Genomic DNA, 23,947 nt, shown 5'->3' on the forward strand with positions numbered 1-23,947 from the left:
CTCATGCACTGCCGGTGTGAATGTAAATTGGTGCAGCCACTATGGAAAATGTGGACAGGTTCCAAGAAAATTAAAAATAGTATTACCATATGATCCAGTATTTCTACTACTGGGTATTTACTCAAAGAAAACAAAACACTTTTTCTAGTTTTCTTTAATAGTAATTTTTCAAAGCCAGTACAGATACAGATACAACTGAAAAGCAGACAAGCGAAGGAAATAGAAAGAGAGGAAAAAGAGCAAAGACACATTCTTTCCTCCACAAAACACAGCCGTATTACTCTTTCCCCCACCAAAATTCTGTGTGAGGCCTATGTTTCATGAGTTCAAGAGTACTCTTCATTATTGTGCAGGGGGACCTACATTCAAGTAAGACAATGTCAAAGCAAATACGTACTGGCACTGCTGAGTTCAAGATCTACAGTATAGGCCCTAAGTGAAGTGGGGTTAAGGGGCCAGGCTGTGCTGAATCCCATAGCTGAAGTAGATAGCAAGCCCAATCAGAATCCAGACACCAAATAGAGCCCAGGTACCAGCTGTCATTTGCATCATGAGGTAAACATTCAAAAAGATGCTCAGGAGTGGGAGGAGAGGCAGACCAGGTACCTTGAAGTGAAGGGCAGTGGAGCTCTGTGGCTGTCTCCAGATGACTCCAGTGACTCCAGTGATGAACACCAGGAGCAGCATAACCACTGTGATCCACACTGGGTCTCCAGATAGCAGACGAGGCCACTGGGCCAGCACCAGGCAGAGAAGAGTCAGCAGCAGAGCAAGCAGTGAGGAACAAGCAGAGACAACCTGGCCAGAAAGTGGAGTGGGGGTAGGGCTGCCTGGAAAGAATAGTGTCTGTAGAGTCAGCTTCTCTGCTGCAGGTCTGTTCTCCTCCTGCACCTGTGCTTCATTTCCCTCATTCTTCCTCTCAGGCTGATACCTGAGGATGAGGACACAAGCAGCCACCAGGGAGTGAGTAAACAGGGCCCCAACTGACATGAAGTCCACAAGATCAACGAGCTCAAAGAATAATGCCATGATTGCTGCCGTAGTGCCTGAAACCACAGTGGCCACGATGGGGATGTCTTTGCTGGTGTGGGTGCTGGCAAGGACATGGAACAGGAGTCCATCTTTTGCCATCACCAAGATCATCTGACGGGAGGAGAACATATAATTCAAAATGGTGGTAAAAAGAGTACAGAGAGCTCCAGTAGCCACAACATAACAAGCAGGGGTCCAGCCAATATGGAGAAATGCCTCAGGCAAGGGGCTCCCACGATGAATCTGGTAGTAGGGCACCATAAGTGTAAGCGCTGAACAGACACCAAAATACACCAAGAAGCAGATGAACAGTGAAATTACAATGCCCATGGGGATGGAACGTTTGGGATTCTGGGCTTCCTCAGCTTTGGTAACGATATTGTTGAAACCTATAAATGCATAGAAACAGATAGCTGATCCACGGAGAATCCCCTGGAAGCCAAAAGGCATGAATCCTCCAGAGCCCAGAGGGCCCAAGCTAGAGGTGTCATTGAATCCAGCCTTTATGTAGTCCTCTTCTGTGAGCTTCCAGTTGTGCAGGTCCCCTTTAATGAAGCCAGAGAGCATGACAAAACCGAGAACGAAAAGGCTCAATAATGTGATCACTTTGGTAACCAAGACTGACTCCTTAGCCCTCAGAGCCAGTATTCCAGTGAGCAACAACACCAGGCCCATAGCAAAGAAGTCTGTATATTCCACAAGCACATGTGGAACATGCAGTAAAACGCTTTCACGCATGGCCTGAGAAATCTGGTTCCCAATCAGATAGTCGAAAGCTAAGGTCCAAGCCAGGGCCACACCGCCTGCACCAGCAACATAGGAGATGATGAAGATCCAGCCAGTGATGAAAGCCCAGATTTCACCCATAGTGACATAGGTGAAGCGATATGCAGAGCCAGAACGGGGAATCCGGGCACCGAACTCTGCATAGCACAGCCCAGCCAACACGGAGCATAGGCCAGCCACCAAAAAGCATAACACCGTGGCTGGTCCTGCTTGATTGCTGACCACCTCACCAGCCAGGAAATATATACCTGCACCCAATGTGTAGTCTACACCCAGGGCCACTAAGTCCAGAGTAGTCAGGATTCTGGCAGAGGAAGTCTCAGTTTCACTTAGCTCCAGTGGACATCTGTAAACAAGCCTTTGACCAAACCTGTGAAGTGCCTGTCGCTGCATTTTAGCTGGAATTGAATAGGATTCTAGTATCAAAGAGCTGTAGCAAGCCCAGGGAGCAGAGAGTCTGGGATCAGGTTCAGTGAGGCCGAGTTACACAAAGTTGGGTTGGGGCTGAGTTCAGCTTCTTAGGTTTCCAAGCTGCTACTTCGTATTCTTCTGGTATTTGCTCTCCCTCCTTAGTGCCTAGGTGAACAATAGATAGTATGTAAAAAAAAATAACTATCACCTAAGTAAAGAAACAACACCTAAATAAAAAAATAAACATGGTGTTGAACCCACCAACCAAAGCTCAGAAGTCCCATGTCGGGTGCTGCAGCCCAAATACCACAGACACTGATACCAAAGGGCATCATAGGAAGCTCAACCCTGTTTTTCCCTCAGAAAAAGTGCCAAACATCTCCCAATATTGTGCTTTTTTACATAACACGTGACATAATCCCATTTGGGTTCACCTAACTTATTTAGTTTCATGTACTAATTAAGCTATTAGACAAAACAGGGCATGAATATATCGTTCAATAATTCACAGGTGGATTATGTGCAAAGTGCTTGAGCATGAGTTATGACATATTAATTCAAGGACCAGCAGGCCTCACTGCAATTAGAGAACCATATTTAAAATATCATCTGAGTTTAAAATACAAATATTGGTCTCTCAGCCCCAACATCAGCTAGCCAAGGTGAGATGGCACTTTGGCCCCCTTCCTCACTCTGCCTCATCCATTCAGCTGTACTGATGGCCAGGAATGTACAGACCACCCCTCCCTTTACCCACTTAGGCCCACAGCGGTGCAGTGAACAGAGAGGAGGAGGGAGAAAGGGGCAGAGTGTTCATAACCACCTGCAAGAAGGAGAGGACCAGGCTGCCTGGGAAGGAAACCCTCGAGAAATGGAGGCAGCAGCCACCACAGGTCCAGGACTGAGAAGGGAGAGGAGCCAGGAAGGTGGTTTTGGGAATTCTGACATTCAATACACCTCACTCAAAGTAGCCAGGCAAAATTCACGACAGTTTTTGGTGTCCACAGTTATGAGAATATGGGTAAGGAGAAAAGAAATTAAGTCACCTAGCTCAGTAGCTCACAACCTAAACAATTCCTTCTATCTCCTCCCTCTCTGGGCTCCAGGAGAGTAGGTGAGCTCACTTCTGCAGACAGTCTCCTTACTGGCCACACTGTACTCTACATACACCCTATGCCATCAGTGACATCAGCTGCCAGGGGCCTCTAGAATCTGCCCTGTTCTGTGAGCTTGTATTAAAAAAGGACTCACTTCTAACTGTCTATTAATTTTTCACAAGGAGTTATTTTTAACTTGCTCAAACCACGCCAAAATGTTTTGTAAATGAAGCTATTAGCATGTGTTTCCTCCTTTCTCCTCCTCCCCTGCTGCTATTCACATGGTCCCCTCCTTAAGGGGAGCAAGGCTTTGGACAAACAATATAGCAATGCTCCAGAAATGAGTAGTGAATGACAGAGTACACAAAATCATGCAGGCCCCAATCTACACCCTACTCGGGTTTTGGTTTTGAGAGAATTTTTGGAAAGATTTTCAGAGATTTTGAAAGACAAGAAAGATCAACTCAGAGCTGAAGAGTTTTCTCTATAGATAATCAAAAGTAATACTTGGCTTATTGGGTAAGACCTTCCACCTACAAATCCATCTAGACTCTTTATTTGCTACTCACCAGTTCCAATGTTATGCCTAACCAACACACACGATAAAGATAAGGAGGCTCAGTTCTTAGCTCATGGAACCCTTCTACACTATAAATGTGACTGAAGGGTGCCCCACCGACCCCCAGGCTGCAGACCCTTCCGTGGTTTCCACTGCCCTTCCTTCATAGTCCTTCCTTCCTTTACAATCTCACCTCTGCTGATTCTTCCAGCCTCATTCCCTGCCCAGTTTTTGCTCTAGCTTCAAATTCAACACTCACACTGTTCCCTTGCCTCTAACACTTTCCTAACCACTTCACTCACTAACCCTGAAGAACAGGGAAGATGGGGCACCCCTCCAACTACTTCCCTCTGAACCCATTTCCCTTCTTCCAATTTCTCTTGCTCCTTCAACTCCTTCAACAGTCTGTGGAGGCACCTGTAGTTCACACTAACAATGCTTGTAGTATGTTTCTCTCTCTGGGGAACTGTCCCCAGCCACCTACCTCCCAAGAAAGACACAGCAGTGGTTCTTCACATTTGTTCAATCACACACCATTCTGAGGTTGATCACCTCACAAAAATATCAGACACTCTTCTGAAGCCCATCGCTGGACCCTGAGTGGGAAACCCAAAAGAGGATGATCTGAATGACAGGGTCAGAAAGGGGTCATGCTTTTGATAATTTGTTTCCCTCAACTGTGTTGTGCAGTTGATCCTTCTACTCTTCCCACTTTTATTAAACATGAAAAACAGTGGGCCTACATATCCAAAGTATGAGGATACAAGTGAAAGAACCAAAAGAACAAATACCTCAGAATAAAATAATCATATTTAAGACTCCAACTGAAGCAAGTAGAACAAACAAATGAACAAACAACCTTGCAGAAGAGAAAGGAAACTCCTCATTCAGAACCCAAAGAAAGTCTACCACAAATCCAGCTTATAACCAACAGGGAAACGTCAATGTCAAACGCAATGTTAAGAAATGCTTTTTCTCTGTGCAATAATCTGTGATTATTTCATCAGTATATTTAGTCCAGACTTTCTGACCCACCTGTCAGAGTCCCAGCCTAATTCTGCCCATATCTCAGATACATCACTTCCTTCTAATTCAGCTCCTCACATCCTGACTTACCATTCCTGGGTACATTACCTGCCCTGTCAGCGATGCCCTCCTCACTCCTTTCTGTCCAGTCTTGATCTTCTAGCTCCTCTCAATCCTATTCTACAATTCCCCCCACACACATCTAGGAAGCCTTTCCTAAGCCTTCCTGACTGATCCCCATCTCCAACCTTCTTCCCCTTCCCACCAACCCTTAAAGCCAATCCTGATGCTCAGCTGAAACTAATTTCCCCTGTTTGCTGGTATACTGGATATGCCACTTAAATCTCTTTATATATAAAGGCTTCCAGAGGGCTATGCCAGGATCTCTGTCTCTCATCATTCTGGATTCCACACTCCCATATCCAACTCTCACTACACAAGACAAAGATCTGCTCCTAACTGTAGCAAGCACCAAAAAAGCATTTAGAAGAGAGGAAATGAATGTATAGATGTATTCATTGACTACCAAGTCTTAAGATTCCTAGAAGAAGGATTGTTTTGTTGTCTGGAAAGAGAGAAAGGCTCAAACAGAGGTATAAACAGGAGATTGGAACATGCAACATCATGTAGTTCAAAAGCATTTCTTGAGTACATTTCCTAATGAGGGCACTAGCGCTCTGAGTCTCAGTTTAATTAGGAAACAATCTCTCCCAAAAGAAGATCTTGTTCAGGGGGATTGTTTGAAGAAATTCAGAGAGGGGCCAGGGAACATGAAGTCAGCTTGTAAGAATTCCATAATGGGGATCCCTGGGTGGCGCAGCGGTTTGGCGCCTGCCTTTGGCCCAGGGCGCGATCCTGGAGACCCGGGATTGAATCCCACGTCGGGCTCCCGGTGCATGGAGCCTGCTTCTCCCTCTGCCTGTGTCTCTGCATCTCTCTCTCTCTCTGTGTGTGACTATCATAAATAAATAAAAATTAAAAAAAAAATAAGAATTCCATAATGGCTCCAGCTCTCTCTCCCTTCCTTCCTTCCTTCTCCCTGTGTTTCTCATGGTCTCTGAGCTCCTTCCAAAGTCTAAAAGAGAAGTTCCATCCCATGTTGCTCAGAAGAATACCTGTCAAAAATGCAGGCTGTCTTCTTTTCCCAGCAGCTCTACTCACTCTCCTTTGTTCTAGAGGTCATTATGTTCACTCCTCTGTCTCTATGAAGGGCATAGCACTCACTCTGTACCTTTCCCTTTCAAAATATTTTTCGAAGGTAGTAAGTTCCACTGGTTCCTGTGCTTGGGTGTTAACACTCATGCCAACCAGGAAGTTGGCCGTGTGGCTCCTCCTAAAAAGCTTCAAAGATAATTTGTGTACCAGTTGCTTTGCTAGAAGTCTGATAAAGAATTGGAGGATGGCTAATGAGGGTGTTAAGTAAGGATTTTTCAAGTTCTCCAAGTTTCAGAGAAGTGGACTTTAAATGCAACATCTCCAGAGATTATAGCAATCCCTCTATATCTAAGCATAGCTCCTTCCTGATCCCAAAGTGTGTAAATACTCTCATCCTCCTTAAAATTTCCAGACAAGGAAAACGCCAGAGCCTATCAAAGAAGTAGCTCCCAAACAAACAAGTATAAAGCTTTTTGAACAGATGACCTTCCCCAGAGTTCCTGAAGTCCCAGCTCAAGCAGCCATGGACTCAAGTAGGGGGCAGTCAGGAATATGAGAGTAGAGGCTTTGAGTTCAGGGCCAGAGTTTGAAATATTAGTACATATGGTGCAGGTGTAACCAACCCTTTTATTGTGCAAACAATTCAGAATATATATGAAAAGTGGAACAGAACAAAAGCCACTATGACTACTGGGGCTGAGTCTCATATCCAAGGGTAAAAAATATAGTTTACAAAATTAAATGAAAAATGGATTCTTCCCATTTTCTCTTTATGTTCCTACTTTCTGCAGGAGTCTATGTCAAATAATCGTCCTTCATTAATTCATTCAACAATATACTGCTCCCCATTTATTTAGTACTATGGATAAAGCAAAAGAAAACACAAACATCCCACCACTCAAGTTACTTACAATCCCCTAAGAGGAAGAAAAAAAACACATTAGTATTAAGAATATGTATCGAGTTGGATTTGCAATCAGTGCTGCAAAGAAAAGGGAAACAAGAAAAGGTTAGGATGTGCTCAGAGGGTTGCTGTCATTTTAAAATGGGTGGTAGGGATCCCTGGGTGGCGCAGCGGTTTAGCTCCTGCCTTTGGCCCAGGGCACCATCCTGGAGACCCAGGATCGAATCCCATGTCGGGCTCCCGGTGCATGGAGCCTGCTTCTCCCTCTGCCTATGTCTCTGCCTCTCTCTCTCTCTCTCTCTCTCTCTCTCTCTCTGTGACTATCATAAATAAATAAAAATTAAAAAAAAAGATAAGAAGCTTTTGCACAGCAAAGGATACAGTCAACAAAACTCAAAGACAACCTACAGAATGGGAGAAGATATTTGCAAATGACATATCAGATAAAGGGCTAGTTTCCAAGATCTATAAGGAACTTATTAAACTCAACACCAAAGAAATAAACAATCCAATCATGAAATGGGCAAAAGACATGAAGACAAATCTCATAGAGGAAGACATAGACATGGCCAACAAGCACATGAGAAAATGCTCTGCATCACTTGCCATCAGGGAAATACAAATCAAAACCACAATGAGATACCACCTCACACCAGTGAGAATGGGTAAAATCAACAAGGCAGGAAACCACAAATGTTGGAGAGGATGGAGAAAGGGGAACCCTCCTGCACTGTTGGTGGGAATGTGAACTGGTGCAGCCACTCTGGAAAACTGTGTGGAGGTTCGTCAAAGAGTTAAAAATAGATCTGCCCTAACACCCAGTAATTGCACTGCTGGGGATTTACCCCAAAGCTACAGATGCAGTGAAACGCTGGGACACCTGCACCCCAATGTTTCTACAGCAATGTCCACAATAGCCAAACTGTGGAAGGAGTCTCGGTGTCCATCGGAAGATGAATGGATAAAGAAGATGTGGTTTATGTATACAATGGAATATTACTCAGCCATTGAAACGACAAATGCCCACCATTTGCTTCGACATGGATGGAACTGGAGGGTATTATGCTGAGTGAAGTAAGTCAGTTGGAGAAGGACAAACATCATATGGTCTCATTCATTTGGGGAATATAAAAAATAGTGAAAGGGAATAAATGGGAAAGGAGAAAAAATGAGTGGAAATATCATAAAGGGAGACAGAACATGAAAGACTCCTAACTCTGGGAAATGAACTAGTGGTGGTGGAAGGGGAGGTGGGCAGGGGCTGGGAGTGACTGGGTGAGGGGCACTGAGGTGGGCACTTGACGGGATGAGCACGGGGTGTTATTCTATATGTTGGAAAATTGAACACCAATAAAAAATAAATTTACATAAAAATATAAAAATAAAACAAGTGTCTCACATGGATAAGTGTTGTCTGGGCTTTGGTGCTGGTCTACTGCCCACAGTGTGCATGGTGGTAGGGAGTCTGGTAGGGTGGAGTCCAGTTTAAGACTCCAAAGGCCTTCAAGAGTTGCAAATATGTTTTGTGATAACAGCAAATTGCTTTTGGTGACCCAGTGTTTTAAGGATTTAAAGACCATTAGGTAGTCATACTCCAGGGGAATTTGGTAATCTTTCCTCCTATAGACTGACTGACCCAGCCTATAACCCATCACCACCCACAATTTTTTAAATTATATAAGAAAGGCAGGGAGATACCATCAGCAGCTGTAAAAATATTTAGCTCCTTGAGCCTGGAGGATGAAGACCTTCATATCCCCTTTGGTGATGGGGCATCACCTTATGAAACTGGACCAGCTATTCTGCAAAGTCCACACCGATGTCCTCCCTAAGAAGGCGTGATACAGAGACTTCCGGAATCTCCACTGAGAAGGCGAGTCAAAACATGAAGGAGGCAGCAGAGCCAGGTAGAAGATCTCCGTTTGTTCCAGGAACATATGTAAGCACACTGGGTGCTGTGCCCTGTGGGGAGACAGATGAAGAAAGCAATGTGTACACCAGGTCAGAAAGGAAAGGCAGGAAGGAGGGCAGGGAAAACAGGTGGGAGGACGCTGGAAGAGAAGCACCAAGGAATAACCTCCCCTAACTCATATTGTCCTCAACAGAGATGGGAACCTTTCTGGTCTGGAGAAGAACAACAGAGTGTAGGCCTCCAAATCCCTCTGATCCTAGCAAACCTACATGCCCTTCCCAAACTCACAAGGTAGTGGTCAACACTGGCCAAATCAAAGTCTAGCTCTGGTGCCATGAAATACCCTCTGCTCAATCCTCACAGGGCTTCTATAGCCAGCAGTGCTCCAAGCCCAGGCTTCGTCTGCTCTTTCTCTCTCTCCCTCCCTCCCTCCCTCCCTCCCTCTCTCTCTCTTTCTCGCTCTCTCTCTGTCTCTCTCTCTCCTCATTTTCCTGCCCACCCTATAAACAGGAGAAATCACTTTTCCCAGGGACATTTTCTGCCTTTGAGGAGAAAAACTTGGGAAGAAAGTGCAAGATAAACCCAGGGAGGGAAAGGAGCTTGGCCAAGCAGAGTCAGGCTTGGAGTAGAACTAATGAGGCCTTCAGGGAGATGAGGCCCTGTGGAGGTGAGGTCCTCATGGAGATGGGGCTTCAGGAGTCTGAGCACTAACCAGGCTGGGCCACAGGGAGTTGGGGCTAAAGGGCAGAAGGGACCTGGGAAGGGTGTGAAAGTAGGAAAGAGGTTCCTTAGCTGGAATCCTGAATGAAAGCAGCAGTGGGCAATGAAAGACTAGTGGAGCCTTACATGGTGAGGAGGCCTGGGAGCTTAGACGGGACTTTGCTGGAGACATTTTTGGAAGCAAGATGTGAATTAGGAATTAAACAAATTTCCCAGGGTCCTGGGAATAGGGGAGGTCCTGGCTGGCAGGAGGAGAGTGTGGGGATCCTGGTGAAGCACAGCCTGTAGTACATGGAGGCCAGTCACAGATCCAGCTGAAGAGCCCACTCAGCAGTCCTGTAAATAAGGATGGAAGCACCCCCCCCACACACACCCAGGTGCTCTCTCAGAATCTCCTACAGGTTCCTCTAGCACCACTGTCCATCCTGGCCCATCAGCCACGCTTCCAATCATATCAGGAATAAAAGTAAAAAGGGGACAGCCCTGATGGCGCAGCGGTTTGGCGCAGCTTGCAGCCTGGGGTGTGATCCTGGAGACCAGGGATCGAGTTCCACGTCGGGCTCCCTGCATGGAGCCTGCTTCTCCCTCTGTCTGTGTCTCTGCCTCTCTCTCTGTGTCTATGAATAAATAAATGAAATCTTTAAAAAAAAGGTAAAAAGGAACTGTCTTAAGCTTCACCATGGCGGATGTCCTGAGACAGTCATTCAGAGTTTATAGCACATTCTAACTGAATGTGTGCGTGCATTGAGCCTTGTACTGGTGGAAGTAAAGATATAGTCCCTGTCTACAGAGTTTCCTGCACTAGGCAATCATAATATAGCACTTCCAAGACCTTGAAACAGTGACCAATGGAAAGGATCTCCTCTTCAGGGTCCTAAATGAGAAGAACCTGCAGCCAAGAATACTTTATCCAGCAAGGCTCTCATTCAGAATAGAAGGAGAGATAAAGAGCTTCCAAGACAGGCAGGAACTGAAAGAATATGTGACCTCCAAACCAGCTCTGCAAGAAATTTTAAGGGGGACTCTTAAAATTCCCCTTTAAGAAGAAGTCCAATGGAAGAATCCACAAAAACGGGGACTGAATAGGTATCATGATGACACTATACTCATATCTTTCAACAGTAACTCTGAATGTGAATGGGCTTAATGACCCCATCAAAAGGCGCAGGGTGTCAGACTGGATAAAAAGCAGGACCCATCTATTTGCTGTCTACAAGAGACTCATTTTAGACATAAGTTCACCTACAGCCTGAAAATAAAAGGTTGGAGAACCATTTACCATTCAAATGGTCCTCAGAAGAAAGCAGGGGTAGCCATCCTTATATCAGATAAACTAAAATTTACTCCGAAGACTGTAGTGAGAGATGAAGAGGGACACTATATCATACTTAAAGGATCTATCCAACAAGAGGACTTCTCTACCAAGACCCACCTGCCTCACCCAGCTCAGGGAACATAATCTACAATAAAGAGCCTCCACCACCACTTTTTCTGGGACACTCTTTATCTCTCTCCCCTAGTTCTTTCTACTCTCCACTCTGTTTGTGATTTCTAGGAGATAAAAGAAAAAATGAAAGAGGATAAACCAAAAGGATATAATCCAAAACTCATATTTATCAATTTGGAATATACTTGGTGAAGCAACTTTACCTTTCCACTTGACTTTCCTTTGAGGATAAATTGAATCTGCCACCTGGAAGCATGTAACATGCATCAATTGATGATGGAGAGAAGTTACCCAAAAACTGCTAGATGGCAAGAGAAAGAAACCTAGAAATCAACATTTGCCATATATATTTAAGAAAACAGGTGTCATGCATGGATAAGTGTTGTGTGGGCTTCTGGTGTTCAGTGCTAGCCAAAGTGTACCTACCTGTGAGGAAGAGGAAAACGGAGCACAGTTTAAGATTCCAAAGACCTTAAATTTACAAGTTGCAAATATGTATTGTGATAACAGTAAACTGCCTGCTGAAGACATAGGGAGTCAGTCCTACTTTAGGCTTCTCCTCCAATATACCTGTCATGATCGATAGATTCTAAAAGAAACAACAGAGCCCTTCAGTTTCAAGGTTTATTTAGTACAGGCTCATGTATAATATACTTGGGGACTCAAACAAGCCTTCATAAAGTGTTTCAAAGACCACTAGGCAGCCACACCCCAAGAGAAAGAGAACTTGGTTATCTTTCGTCCTACAGCCCGACCTCATCCATAATCAATCCCCACCACAACCTTTTAAAATGAGATAAAGGGCATTTGGGTGGCTCAGTGGTTGAGCATCTGCCTTTGGCTCAGGTCGTGATCCTGGGGCCCTAGGATCAAGTCCCACATCAGGCTCCCCACAAGGATCCTGCTTCTCCCTCTGCCTATGTCTCTGCCTCTCTTTGTGTGTCTCTCATGAATAAATAAAAAAATAAAATCTTTAACATTAGATAAGAAAGGCAGGGAGACACTTTGAGACACTGTAAAAACACATATCTAACTCCGTGAGCCTGGAGGAAGAACACCTTCAAATCATCCCTGGTGATGGGGGCCCACCTATCAAACTGGACCTGTTATTCTGCAAAGTCCATACAGATGTCCTCTCGAAGAAGATGAGAGACAGAGACTTTCAGAATCTCCAGTGAGAAAGTGAAGCAAAACATGAAGAAGGCAGCAGAGCCAGGTGGGAGAATCGTCATTCATTAAATAACATGTCTAAGCACACTGTGTGCTGAGCCCTCTGGGAGAGACAGAGATGAAGAAAGCAAGCTGTGCACCAGGTCAGAAAGGAAAGGGCCGGAAGGGCAAACAGGTGGGAGGACGCTGGAGGAGAAGTTCCAAGGAATAACTGAATAATCTCCTATTCCAATTGTCCTCATCAGAGCTGAGACCCTTTCTGATAAGGAGGAGAACAGAGTGTACGCCTCCAAATCCCTCTGACCCCAGCAACCCTACCTGCCTTCCCTGAACTCTCATGTCCTCTGGTTTAAACACACACACACACACACACACACACACCAATCAAAGGTCTACCGTGAATTACCCTCTGTTCAAACCCAGCAGGGCGAGACAGCCAGCTGCACTTCAAGGCCAGTCTCTTTTTCTGTCTCTGTCTCAGTTTTCTTGTCAACTCTATAAACAGAAGAAAGCACTTACCCTTGGGCTTCTCTTGCCTCAGAGCAGAAAGAACAGATATGAAAGTGCAAGCCGTGGGGCACCTGGGTGGCTCAGGGGTTGAGCATCTGCCTTTGGCTCAGAGCGGGATCCTGGAGTCCTGGGATCTAGTTCCCCATTGGGCTTCCTGCATGGAGCCTGCTTCTCCCTCTGCCTATATCTCTGCTTCTCTCTTTGTGTCTCTCATGAATAAATAAATAAATAAATAAAATCTTTAAAAATAAAGAAAAAGAAAGTGCAAGCCAAACCTAGGGGCAGGGAAAGGCTTGGCCAAGCAGTCAGGACTTAGAGTGAGGTTTGGCAGAGGCCCATCAGAAATGAGGCCCTTGGGGGTGGGGCCATGGGGAGGTGGGGCCATGGGAAGTGGTGTGAAAGGGGAAAAGGGTTGGCTTAGACAGAAACCAGGAAGAAAGCTTGAGGTGGACAAAGGAAGACTAGTGGGGCCCTTTTTGGGTAAGGAGGTGGACTGAGGGCTGAAATGAGACTTTGTTGGAGATGTTTTTGGCAGCCAGGTGTGAATTTAGACCAAGGTCCTGGGTATGGAGGAGGCCCTGGCTGGCAGGAGGAGAGTGTGGCAAACCAAGTGGAGCCCAGCCTGTGGTGATTTAGAGGCCAGTCCCAGATCCAGCTAAAGAGCCCACTCAGCAGACCTTTAAATAAGAAGAAAAGCACCACCCCCTAGCTGTCTCTCCCACAATCTCCTACTAGATTCTCTACCACCATCACTCACTCCCCCACTCTTAACACCATTCCAGGAATAACTAAAAGGGAACTGGCCTAAGCTTTAACAGGGATTCCCTGAGACACTCTTTCACTATTCTTGGCATATACTAACTGAATGTGCATTGAGCATTGTGCTGGAGGAAGCAATGGAAAGATAGAGTCCTTGCCTATCAGAGCTTCCTGCTCTAAACATTCAAATGATAGAGCTTCCAAGATATACAAATAGGTGACCAAAGGAAGGGGCCTCCTCCTTCCCAGAGCATTAATCTTGAAATAGAGACAAGTCTTGTCAGAGATGGAGAAAATATGGCCTAATTAGACACTCAGGGATGAATGTACAAGTGATGGACTCAAAATCACGTGAGTCTAAAGGAAAGTGGGCACCACTACCTCTACTAGAGGGTGCTGAGTCCTCTACACCCTAAAGGAGATTCCTTAAGGACTCAGGTGGAGGTGGAGGGAGGAGAGAAAATGGTCACAGCAGGTCACTAAAGGGACAGAGTCTGTACTAAATATACTAAGATAGAACATTGAAATTAGAACAGAAAGAAGTGCCCCCCACCTCAGGAAGAACCTTCACCTGAGGAAACCTACAGATCCCACTGCCCCTGCCCTAACACATCTCCAGGAGGCAGGGACCAGGGGCTGACTGAGCACCTCCTGTGTTCCAGGCACTGTGCTGTGGAGGAGGTGAGTGGCCCAGCCCAGACCACAGAGCTAGAATTCCCAGAGGCAAAGGAGCCTGGCAGGATTGGCAGGAGGGCTGTGATGACAGGACAGTAGGGGAGGGGCAGCTGGGTATGTGATCTGTGCCTGTTCCCAGGGTCCTAGGCGGTCTTCCCTGCCTCAAGCTGGGATTGTTCCAGATGTGTCTCTGCTTGAGGGAAAGAAGGGCAGGTGCAGGAGAGGGTCTGTGTATCCTGCATCTGGTCCCCAGAGCAATCCCTTCCCCTTCTCCCTGTGCTACTTACTGTCTGCTGGGGAAAGTGTGGGAGGCTGGGGGACAGGCCAAGGCCCCAAACATCACCAGTAATGAAAAGAACTTACTGAGGCACGTTCCCTGACTCCATCTCACAGAGCAGCTTAGGTGCTCTGATGTCTCCCCCCAGCTCTCTGGGACCCAGCTGCCTCAGGTGGACTTGCTCACTCTTCTCCCTGCTGCCCTTGCTACTGAGCCCTGGGCACTATTGCCTCCTCCACATTGGCCACGGAGGCTCTGAAGCCCCCACCTCCTCCCTCTCAGGTTTCCACTCCTTCAGTTAAGTCCACGCCAATGTCCCTTCAACCACCATCACCATAGCCTTGGCCACCCATGTCGTAACCCCAGTCTCAGGGTTCACTGTCACCCAGGCCCATTTGTCTTGAAGAAGAAGACAATGAGCAGAGAAACCTACACATGTGCCCTTGCACCAACAAGTTCCAGAATGGCTACAAGCTCTGGAGGCAGAGGCCATCTACATGGGAACCAAGGCTGTCAGGGCCCCCTGGGTGCTGTGGAGATACACCATGGTGCCTCGGAGCCTTCTGAGTATCCCCAGCTGATCAGAGCTGGTGGGGAGGAAATGCAGGTGCAGGCCATGGAGGGGTCACAGGGAGGACCCAGTGGCCACAGGTGACTGGTGACCACTACCACATCCGGAAAGCACATCCAGGAGAAGCACACCTGTGACATGCCTGGCAAGACCTTCTGCAAGGTCTCCTGCCAGAGCCAACAGGAGCTGTGGCATTGCAGACACAAGGACCCCCTGAGCTACCTCACTACTCAAGTCCTACAGCTGCTCCCGCTGCAGGATAGCTTCTCCTGCCAATCACCTCTACAGTCGCACCCAACAAATGCACTCCACAGACGAGGCTGCTGCCAGGGCTGTCCCAGGCTCCCTCCTGAGAGGGAGGGACCTGGGGGTCCCAGAAGCCCTACGTGGATATGGAAACTGTCTCCCCTGCCCTCCCTCCCATGATGCTGCCATCAAAGGAGGCCTGAGCTCAGCCCTAATGTTCAGAGTTCATGCAGCCTGGCACACCCAGTGCTGGGGACTGGGAGCCAAGGAAAAGGAGAAACTGAGGCAGGCAGGCAAGAGAGGCTGGCCAGCTCCAAGGGATGTGCTGAAACAGCCTGGTTCGGGTTCCCATAGAGGAGAGGGAGGAGAAGTTTAGGCCTGGGACTGTGTCTGCACCATGCACAGTGTGAGCAAAATAACCTATTAGTGGCTGCCCATTAATTTGGGGACACACATCTGTTATGAAACACACTGAACCAGATTTGGGACTTCAGAAACTTCCTCCCCTAGAGAGATGGGCTTAATTTTACCCAAATAAATTTAGAAGGCACTTTAGAAAGGATTTCCCTAGAGCTAAGGTAGTAAATGCTAGAGCCAGAGAAACACACACACACACAGAACCCAAACGGAAAAAGGGTTGTGCTACTTCCTTGCCTGTGAGATGGACCTCCGGGTGATATGTCCCACATCAGGGAATACAAAACAGTCTCTCTAAACATTAGGAAAGTAATTCCCCACCATTCCTGAGCTACAAGAGGGCGATGACTCTTCCCCTCCCCAGTCATGGCAGACATTCTGAGGAAGGATGACACAGTCTGGAGTTAAGAGCCCACATACAAATGCCTAGTTTGCTGTCCTGTCTCCCCAGGCCTCCCTCTCCTGGTGGATCCCCACCTTTCTGCATCTCTCTGTGTCCATTCTTTGGACTCGCTCTGTGAACCCAGCCCAGGGAGAAGGAAAGCATCCCAGGGGAGGAGAAAACACCGCCCTGTTCTCTGAGATGTGAGACGAGAGACACACAACACAACAAACCCTGGCAAATCAAAAAGAAGGAAGAGGAAAAGGAGGAAGAAGGAGAAGAACAAGAATGAGAAGGAGGAGGAGGAGGGTGATGGTGGAAGAGTAAAGCACTGCTGTTTCATCTGGTGTCCTTGAATCCAGCTAGATATCTATCAAATCTTTCTGAACACCTGCAAACTCAACCAGAGATTTAAGAAAAGAATAAGTGCAACTCCTCCTGGGCAGATCTGCAGGTCGTCCCTCCCACCCTGCTGAAGTGAGAAGCTGGACCACAGAATTACTTAGAATTTGCGGCTGCAGGCAGATTGGGCAGAGTGTGAGCCCAAGGTGAAGTGTCAGTGGCTTCTGTGTGTGCAGTTTGCCTGGGTAGTGGGTAAGACACTGCAGTGGCTCAGTGCTACCTGGCCTAGAACAACTGGGAGATGGAAAGAGCGCTGAACTCCTACTTCAATCTGCTGGTACAGGAGAGCACCAAGGAGAGATGCCGAAAGACCCTGATGGGGCCAGAGTCCTGTTTTGACCTAATGGATGAAGAGACAACTGATTCAGATAGTTCTAAAACTAGCACATCTGAAAGGAGTCAGCAAGAAGATCACAGAATATTCTCCTTCATCACATGGTATGTTGATGGATTGAATCTAAACAATCTATAAGAGAGGTCTCAAGAGGTGTGTTCCTATTTAACTCTGTACAGCCCAGATGTGGTATTTCTACAGGAAGTTATTCCCCCAAATTGTAGCAACCTAAAGAAGAGAACAAGTAGTTGTGAGATTATTATAGGTCATGAAGAAGGATATTTCACAGCTTATATATGTGTTGAAGAAATTGAGAGTGAAATTTAAAAGCCAGGAAATTATCCCTTTTCCAAATTCAAAAATGATGAGAAACCTTTTGTGTGTATATGCAAGTGTGTCGGGAAATGAACTTTGCCTTAAGACTCATTTGGAGAGCACAAGAAAGCATTCTAAGAAATAAATGAATCAGTTGAAAATAGTTTTAAAGAGGGACGCCTGGGTGGCTCAGTGGTTGATCTTCTGCCTTCGGCTCAGCGTGATCCTGGAGTCCTGGGACCGAGTGCCACATGGAACTCCACTTGATGAGCCTGCCTCTTCCTCTGCCTGTGTCTCTACCTCTCTCTCTATGTCTCTCATGAATAAGTAAATAAAATCTTGAAAAAAATAGTTTTAAACAAAATGCAAGAGGCTCCAGAGTCAGCTACAGTTATATTTACAGGAGATACAAATTTAAGGAATCACAATGTGAATGACAAAATCAATTCTGTGCTTGTCGGCAGAAATGAAATGAGAGATGAAAGCCTGTCAGGACTTAACTTCTGAAGTGAAGGCAGAATCTTGAAGTGGTGCTCTCCTTCTCTTTGTGATTTTGTGTCCTTGTACATAAATTATTTTTTGAAAAGTCAAACTGACTATTGGACTGTGTGCAAATCAGTGACCATGGTAGCTGTTTTGTGGTACCCGGTTGACTAACTGACCTGCTCAAGAGAAAGATTCTGTTTCTCAACAAATGGTGATGGGAAAACTTGATACTGACATGCAAAAGAAAAAAAAAAGTTGCATCCTTACTTTATACTCTGTACAAAACTTAATTCAAAATGGGTCAACAATCTACACATGAGAGCTAAAACTATAAAACGCTTGGAAGAAAACAAAGGGGAAAATCTTCAGGACGTTGGATTTGGCAACAACTTCTTGGGTATGACAGGAAAAGCACAGATAACAAAAGAAAAAAAGATAAGATGAACTTGACATGTAAATCAAAGCCATCATGACGTATTACTTTACATCAGCCAGCGTGAATACTATCAGGAAACCAGAAAATAACAAGTGTTGGTGCGGACTTGGAATAGAACCCTTATGCAGTGCTAATGGGAATATCAAATGGTATAGCTCCCATGGAAAATGATGTGGTGATTCCTTCAAAAATTAAAATAATCTCCATATGGTCGAACAATTTCACTTCTGGTGCATACTCAAAACAAAGAAAAATGGTCTCAAAGAGGTATCTGTACACCTGTGTTCATAGCAGCATTATTCACAATAGGTAAAACATGGAAGCAACTGAAGTGATCATTGACAGATGAATAGATAAACAAAATGTATATACATGCAATGGAATATCATGACCTTAGAAAGGAAGGAAATAATAACATGCTACAATAAAGATGAACCCTGGACATTACGCTAACTTAAATAAGCCAGCTACAAAATGAAAAATATTTTAGGATTCCTCCTACGAGTTTCCTAAATTAATACAGAATGAGTCTCTAGTCTTTCAGTTTAAAATTTTCCTTTTCTTTTTCTTTCTTGTCAACTATATCTTATTTCGTCAACTCTTTCTTTTTAAGTCTTTTTCAGTTTTACATTTAAATTTTATACATATATTCTCCATTTTTTCATTTCCTTTCATTGTACCGATTTTATTTCTGTATATATACAAATATATATGTACGTATATGTGTGTGTGTGTATATATATATTTTTTCTTTCTTTACAACTTTAGGATTTAGTGTCTTCTAACAGATGGATAAAAATACACCCAGGACCACAAGGATCACCCCATTTTGTCCACCTGTAAGATTATATTCTCTCTTTTTATTGCTTTCTTGTAATTTCCTTTTTTGGATTCTGACCTCTTCGGATTTGCCTAGTGTGTATTTTGCTGGGGTCATGGTTGATATTTTTTATTCTGTTCTCTCGTTCATCTATTCTCCTCTGGACGAAATGACTAGAAGGATAAATTCACAACAAAAGAAATTACCAGAGGTCATACTCTTTGCCATAGATTGAATTGATATGGATATAACTAAAATGTCAGACCTAGAATTCAGAATAATGATTATAAAGTCATTACTTGGGCTTGAAAAAAAAAAAGGATAAAAGAAACTAGAGAATCCCTTACTGCAGAAATAAAATCGAACCAGGCTGAAACTAAATAAGCTTTAACTAGGATACAGTCTAAAAATGGACACTCAAATGGCTAAAGTTAAATGAGGCAGAAGAGAGAGTTAGTGACATAGAAGACAAAATGATGGAAAGGAAGAAAGCTGAGAAAAAGATTGATAAACAACTAATAGCATGAGGGGATGCTTCAAGGAATCAGCAATACCATAAAGTGAAAGAATATTTTAATTATTGGGGTGCCAGAGGAAGGTGAGACAGGTATATTTGAGCAAATCATAGCTAAGAACTTCCCTAATCTGGGGAAGGAAACAGGCATTCAAGTTCAAGATGCACAGGGAACTCCCCCCCAAAATCAAGAAAAATAGATCACCAACCCGATATATAATAGTGAACTTTTCAAATTTTGGAGATAAAGAGAAAAATCCTGAAAGCAGCTTGAGGAAAGAGCTCCTTTACCTACAAAAGCAGAAACATTAGAATGGCAGCATACCTATCCATAGGGACCAAGAAGGACAGAAAGGGCTGGCACGATATATTTAGGGACTAAATGAGATAAACATGCTGCCAAGAATACTTTATCCAGCAAGGCTGTCATTCAGAATGGAAGAAGAGATAAAGGGCTTCCAGGACACACAGAGACGAAAAGAATTTGTGATCACTAAACCAGCCCTGCCAGAAATATTAAAGGGGATCCTGTAAGTGAAGAAAGAACCCAAAAGTAACATAGACCAGAAATAAAAGAGGTAATCTACGGACACAGGGACTTTACAGGTAATACAATGGCACGAAATTCATATCTTTCAATAGTTATTCTGAATGTATAAGGGTTAAATGCTCCAATCAAAAGACATAGGGTTTCAGATTGAATAAAAAAGCAAGACCCATCCATATGCTGTCTAGAAGAGACTCATTGTGGACCCAAAGACACCTCCAGATTGAAAATGAAGGGGTGGATAATCATTTATCATGCTAATGGACATTGAAAGAAAGGCTGGGGTAGCAATCCTTATATCGGACAAATTAGATTCAAAATCAAAAACTGTAGTAATGCATGAAGAAGTACACTATATCATACTTAAAGGGCCTATCCAACAAGAAGATCTAACAATTATGAATATTTATGCCCCTAATATGGGAACACCCAATTATATAAACCAATTAATAACAAAACTAAAGAAACACATTGATAATAATACAAAGACAGTAGGTACTTTAACACCCATTGACAGCAATGGGCAAATAATCTAATCAGAATATGAACAAGGAAACACATTCATATTCTGAATGACACACTGGACCAGAAAGACTTCAAAAACATATATAAAGAACATTCCATTGTAAAGCAACAGAATATACATTCTTCTTTTTTTTAATAAATTTATTTTTTATTGGTGTTCAATTTGCCAACATACAGAATAACACCCAGTGCTCATCCCGTCAAGTGCCCCCCTTAGTGCTCGTCACCCATTCACCCCCGTCCCCCGCCCTCCTCCCCTTCCACCACCCCTAGTTCGTTTCCCAGAGTTAGGAGTCTTCATGTTCTGTCTCCCTTTCTGATATTTCCCACACATTTCTTCTCCCTTCCCTTATATTTCCCTTCACTAATGCACATGAAACATTCTCCAGAAGAGACCACATACTGGATCACAATTCAGGTCTCAATTGGTGGCAAAAGATTGGGATTATCCCCTGCATATTTTCAGAACACAATACATTGAAACTTGAGCTCAAACACAAGAAGAAATTGGGAAAGAATTCAAGTACTTGAAGGTAAATCATCCTACTAAAGAATGAATAAATCAACCAGGAAATTAAAGAAGAATTTTAAAAATTCATGGAAACAAACGAAAATACAACTGTTCAAAACAGTGGTGGTCTTAAGAGGAAAGTACATAGAAATACACCTAAAAGAGCTAAAGAAAGAATATCAAATAAAGCCTAAACCAATCAGGAGAAGAGAAATAATAAGGATTAGAGCAGAATCAATGAAATGGAAACTAAAATAAAAACAAAAAAAAAACAAAACAAACAAAAAGGAGAACAGATCGACAAAACTAGAATAGAAGATGGACCTTTGAAGAATTAATAAGATCAATAAACCCTCAGTCACACTTATAAAGAAGAAAAGAGAAAGGATTAAAATTAACAAAATCATGAATAAAAGTGGAGAGATCACAACCACCACCCCAAGGAAATACAAACAACTTTAAGAACATATTATGGGCAACAGATTAGGCAATCTGGGAATAGCAGATACATTCCTAGAAACATATAAACTACCAAAACTGGAACAGAAAGAAATAGAAAACCTGAACAGACCCATAACCAGCAAAGAAATTGAAGTAGGAATAAAAAATCTTTCAACAGAGTCCAAGGCCAGATGAATCTCCAGGGTATTTCTACCAAACATTTAGAGAAGAACTAATACCTATTATACTGAAGCTGTTTCAAAAAAAAAGAAATGGGGGGATCCCTGGGTGGCTCAATGATTTAGCGCCTGACTTTGGCCTAGGGCATGATCCTGGGGCCGCGGGATCAAGTCCCGTATCAGGCTCCCTGCATGGAGCCTGCTTCGCCCTCTGCCTGTCTCTCTCTCTCTCTCTCTCTCTTTCTCTCTCTCTCATAAATAAATAAAATCCTTTAAAAAAAGAAATGGAATGAAAACTCCCAAACTTGTTCTATGAGGCCAGGATTACCTTGATCCCCAAATCAGACAAAGACCCAACCAAAAAGGAGAATTACAGGCCAATATCCCTGAGGAACATGGATGCCAAAATTCTCACCAAGATACTAGCCAATAGGATCCAACAGTACATTAAAAGCGTTATTCAGGGATCCCTGGGTGGCCAGTGGTTTGGCGCCTGCCTTTGGCCCAGGGCGCAATCCTGGAGACCCCGGATCGAATCCCACGTCGGGCTCCTGGTGCATGGAGCCTGCTTCTCCCTCTGCCTGTGTCTCTGCCTCTCCGTGTGTGTGTGACTATCATAAATAAATAAAAATTTTTTAAAAAGCGTTATTCAACATCCACAAATCAATCAACATGATACATCACGTGAATAAAAGAGAGGACAAGAATCACATGATTCTCTATATTGATACAGAAAAATCATTTGACCAGATACAGCAACCTTTCTTGATTAAAACTCTCTTTATGGTAGAGATAGGGGCAATATCTCTCAATATCACAAAAGCCATCTATGAAAAGCCCACAGCAAATATCATTCTCAATGGAGAAAACAGAGCTATTTCCCTAAAGTCAGGACATGACAAGGATAACCACTCTCACCAGTGTTGTTTAATGTAGTTCTAGAAGTCCTAGCCTCAGCAATCAGACAACAAAAAGAAATAAAAGGCATTAAAATTAGCAAAAAAGAAGACAAACTCTCATTCTTCATAGCGAAGATGATAGTTTATGTCGAAAACCCAAAGACCTCATCCCAAAATTAGTAGTATTCATACAGGAATTCAGCAAAGTGGCAGGGTACAAAATCAATGCACAGAAATAAGTTACTTTTCTACACACTAACAATGAAACAGAAGAAAGAGAAATCAAGGAATGGATCTCATTTACAATTGTACCAAAAACCACATAAGATACCTAGGGATCAACCTAAACAAAGATGTAAAGGATCTGTACTCTAAAAACTACAGAACACTTATGAAAGAAATTGAGGAAGACACAAAGAAATGGAAAAACGTTCCATGCTCATAGATTGGAAGAATAAATATTGTTAAAATGTCTAGGCTACCCACAGCAATCTACATATTCAATCCAATCTCTATCGAAATATCATCGACATTTTTCACAGATCTGGAACAAATAATCCTAAAATTTGTATGGAACCAGAGGAGACCCTAAATAGCCAGAAAAAATGTTGGAAAAGAAATGCAAAGCCACTGGCATCACAATGCCTGACTTCAAACACTACTACAAAGCAGTGATCGTCGAGACAGTACGGTACTGGCACAAAAACAGACACATAAATCAGTGAAACAGAATAGAGAAGCGAGAAAAGGGTTTGCTCATTCACATGGTTTCCTGTGTCCTGTGGCTCAATCCAATCCCCATCCTCCCTTCTTGTCCACACTCAAGGGCATTTCCTGTGTTCAGAGCTTAGAGCATGTGTAAGCTGAACCATACAGAATTCCTAATAGTTGGTTTTGCTTCATACTGGCTATTCCTTCAGTTATGTTCTTTCTCAAACATTCTTTTGGACTCCAGGCTAAGGATCAAGGGGAACAGAGTGAGGAAGGGCAGATACCAAGACGTCACGTTTACTGAGCGCACACTGTGCTAGACTGTGGCCTGCCTACCACAGCGCTGATGCTCTCTACAGCCCCTGGAAGGATTTTCTGAAGCCCAGACAGCTATTTCCCACCTGTTCCAGGTGAGTGGGTCCGGGCAAAGAGGCTACCTGGAGAGGAACAGTGCGGGGATTCAAACTCAGCCCCAGGCCTCCTGCTTCCCCAACTCCGCCCACCACCTTGGAAGCCCTGGCAGAGCCTGTAAGCCAAAGGCCATGCCTGCAGCTTTAGGGTGGTGGGAGAGCAGAGGCCACACTGGAACTCTGAGGGGGCAGGAGAGCCCCATGCAAGGGGCGAGGGCAAAGCCCAGGGGCACACCTGACCTCCAGCAGAGAAGGTCCAGTTGGAAAGAAACAGGGGCAGAAACACAGGGATGTCAGGGAGGAGACTGAGAGGGGGCAGCAAGTGTGGGCAGAGCCTGAGAGGGCAGAAGGAGGACCTGCA

General features: G+C 44.3%; 2 pseudogenes; one reads left to right on the forward strand and one right to left on the reverse strand.

Annotated features, from left to right (window-relative positions):
• Nucleotides 1–139: 139 nt before the first annotated feature.
• On the reverse strand, nt 140–13,048 carry LOC112917537 (cationic amino acid transporter 3 pseudogene; annotated as a pseudogene).
• Nucleotides 13,049–14,903: 1,855 nt separating this feature from the next.
• On the forward strand, nt 14,904–17,614 carry LOC112917477 (tyrosyl-DNA phosphodiesterase 2-like; annotated as a pseudogene).
• The last annotated feature ends 6,333 nt before the right edge of the window (nt 17,615–23,947 follow it).

The sequence above is a fragment of the Vulpes vulpes genome, chromosome 8 (genome assembly GCF_048418805.1).
Source record: "Vulpes vulpes isolate BD-2025 chromosome 8, VulVul3, whole genome shotgun sequence".
Taxonomy (NCBI): Eukaryota; Metazoa; Chordata; class Mammalia; order Carnivora; family Canidae; genus Vulpes; species Vulpes vulpes.